This window comes from Sinocyclocheilus rhinocerous, unplaced genomic scaffold (genome assembly GCF_001515625.1).
Source record: "Sinocyclocheilus rhinocerous isolate Xijiao unplaced genomic scaffold, SAMN03320098_v1.1 scaffold1112, whole genome shotgun sequence".
In the NCBI taxonomy this organism is placed as follows: Eukaryota; Metazoa; Chordata; class Actinopteri; order Cypriniformes; family Cyprinidae; genus Sinocyclocheilus; species Sinocyclocheilus rhinocerous.
This window is the reverse complement of record NW_015657961.1, coordinates 669,500-672,871: the sequence shown is the minus strand read 5'-3', so window position 1 is coordinate 672,871 and position 3,372 is coordinate 669,500.

Below are 3,372 nucleotides of genomic sequence, written 5' to 3'. Positions count from 1 at the left end.
ATATAGTAGGGCTGCCCTCGACTAAGGATTTTTCTGGTCGACTAGTAGTCGTTCATTTGAAGCATTAGGCGACTAATCGCACGTTTATTAATAAACCATTTAAATCATTATAATGAGCCTTTAATTGCCTACAAAGCACTCAAGCACACGCATAAAGCTTGCCACAGCGCACCGGCAGAAGCTATGATTATGAATGTGTCAGGGAAAAACAGTAAGGAGGCTGCATTAACATTTTAATAATTCACTGATAAGTGATGTTTTATTAACAAATTTCAGGAGGAGCACGCGCAGATAATTAACATGGCCAATCTATCATCAGTAATTACACCATCTATCCAACCAGCACAAGGGAGAACCCCTATAAATAATCAAAGCAGTCTTACCTTCACTATCTCTAGTCTTTCAGCATTCGGTTCGCTCCTTTTGCCAATTTACCACAGACCCAATTTCGCGTCCAACGAAGAGACCTATACAGGGTATTTTTCGGATCCTCCGCCGCAATTTGCCGGCCCCAGGATCACTGCTTCTCCGCCAGACACCGCCGCCTAGCACCAGGCTTCATCACGGCCGCAGTTCTGCTTGACCAGCCACACGCTCTCCACGATGCCGAGGCTTAACCTCGCCTCCACGGGCGAGATTTCCAACTTCTCCGGCATCCTCGTATCATTCGGCCGTGCCAACAATTCATCCGATCGGGAAGTGGACCGTATTTAAGCCTGATGCAAACGCTGATTAATTTCGACGCTCCGTTCTCGCGCAGAGTAAACAAAGCGGATCTGAACGATCTATTCGTCACCCTGAAATCAGTCTACCACACTCCTAAATTCACTCCAGCAGGCGGCCAATATTTCGAGCAAGCTCGCAAGGCCCTGAACTCGCCTCGCTCGACACCACTATCGTGCCGCACAAGACCCGGCTCTCCTCGAACGTCGGGTCGCAGCAGCAGGCCTCCAACGAGCCTGGGCCGCGTCCCAGTTCTCACCGCAGCAAAGCCTCGATCGCTTCTCGCCTCGGCTCAACCTTTCCCCGCGGCTCTTCCGGCCGCAGCGCCGTATGCAGCCGGGCCTCCAGCTCTCGTAGCAAACACTAGCGCGATGTTGCCTCCGCTGGCGGCGCAGGCCGTGTCGCAAATTAACTGATTTTTAGGTGAAGTCGCTAAAAGCAGGTTTCGTGGCTAAAAGTTTGTTAAACGATGTTAAGGCATAAATGGATGTCGATACCATTTTTGTAACCAGTACACAAACTGCATAGAATACACAGTGAAATTACTCAAATTCAGTATTTTCACTAGCATTTTACTCCGATAGACGGATAGATAAGATGAAAAAGATAAATTTTCGATAAAATGTATTCAACAGTGTACCTAAATGACTAACAATTATAGGTACAAACTAACAACTAAGGTGTATTATAAGAACTATTATTATTATTATTATTATTATTATTATTTCCATCTCTTGTAGCAGACGCCAGCGCATCTTTTTAGTAAACTTTTACTTTTAGTAAAGTCGCTAAAAGGCAGGCCGTTTGTTGCTAAAAGTTCTTAAACTACGTTGTGACATAAAAGGATGTTGATGTCATTTTGTAACCATGACGCAAACTGCGTAGAATACATAAATAAATTACTCAGATTTTCTGAATTAATTTTCGCTAGCATTTTTGCCTGTATTTTAAACTACACATTTCACTCAGATAAACGGATGAAAAAGATTGATTTTCGAGAAAATAAGTTAAACTATGTACCTAAATGATTAACGATTATAGGCACAAACTAACAACTAGGTTTATCATAAAATAAACTATTATTATTATAATAGAACAAGTGCAAATCGCAATCTAATTCAAATGTGACGTTAGTATTGCTAGGCACCTCTCTCCAAGTCTCTAGCCGACTTGCCGCTTGGCTAGCTTTTCAATACTTTCTTCTTTGGGTACAAGCCCTTACATCTCAGTCTTTCCCGCTGCTACTTTTAACCTTTTCATTTTCAGAGACCTCCAGCCCCCATAGCAAGCGCTAGCGTGAGGCTGTCTCCGCTAGCAGTGCAGGGCTACACAGGTTCTTCAGGACTCCCTTCCCGTGGCCTACAGCTACAGCAGGCGAAGCAGGCGCGAGGCTGCCTCCACTTGCAACACAGGCCCACACATCTCAGTCTTTTTCCTCCCGCTAGTAATAACCCCTTTTTCCTTTTCAGTGGCCTCCAGCTCCCATAGCAGACACTAGCGTGAGGCTACCTCCACTCGCATCACAGACCAACACATCTTTCTTTTCCTCCATTTTTTTCTCTTACACTTCTCTCAGTTTCCCACCTCAAGCCCAAGAGGCCGATATTAAGCGTGAGGCTGCCTCCCCCAACAATTGCGGCCCCTGCTCCTCTTCTTCCGCTCCCGCTCCTGGAGCTGACCCAAGTGCGAGGCTGCCTCCGCTGACAATCGTGGCCCCTGCTCCTCTACCTCACCGCTCTACTTAATAATAAAAAAAAAAAATTTTAAAAAAAGGCCTTCAAGAGCTACATTCGGTCGGACTGCTTCCATTTCAAAGAAGCTCACCGAACCCTCATTAGCCGACCCCTTTAACGCCAGTCCATCCCTGTTCACTCGAACTACAGACCCACCATAGCCATCCCTTTTACCACCACCAATTCCACCCATAGCGGCTCATCTCCACTTCAACCACCCCAGCAACACCCCGCTGCCGCAGGAGCCTATCCGTATTTCCCCACTGCCGCAGCAGTGTCTGCTCTTGCAGGAGCCTTTATCTGTATTTCCCCACTGCCGCAGCAGTGTCTGCTCCCGCAGGAGCCTTCTGTATCTCCCCACTGCTGCAGCAGTGTCTGCTCCCGCAGGAGCCTTTGTCTGTATTTTACACTTTTCTTTTTCAGATGCCGCAGCAGCGCCCGCTTCCGCAGAAGCCATGTTTCTTTTCAGATGCCGTAGCAGTCCCCACTCCCACAGGAGTTTTCTTTTCAGATGCCGCAGCTGCGCCCACTTCCGCAGAAGCCATTTTCTCTTTTCAGATGCCGTAGCAGTTCCCACTCCCACAGGAGTTTTCTTTTCAGATGCCACAGCTGCACACGCTTCTGCAGAAGCTCTAGTTCTCTCTTTTAAAGCCTCAGCAGTGCCGCTACTACAAGGGACGTCCAGCACCCCACCAATCTTAAGCTTTGCAAATTTTGGGGGGTTATCAACGCTCCTCTCTGGCTGCTGTCCTGTACTAATTGCATCTTTGGGGGAGCGCTCTGGGCCCGGGCTAAAAACCGAGTAGTGATTACCGAGCTCGGAGCCCTTTCCCCAGACAGCACACCAAATACGCATAACCTTTACTCAGTTTATTATATGTAAGTGTGAACTCGTGAAGTGATGTTTTATTAACAA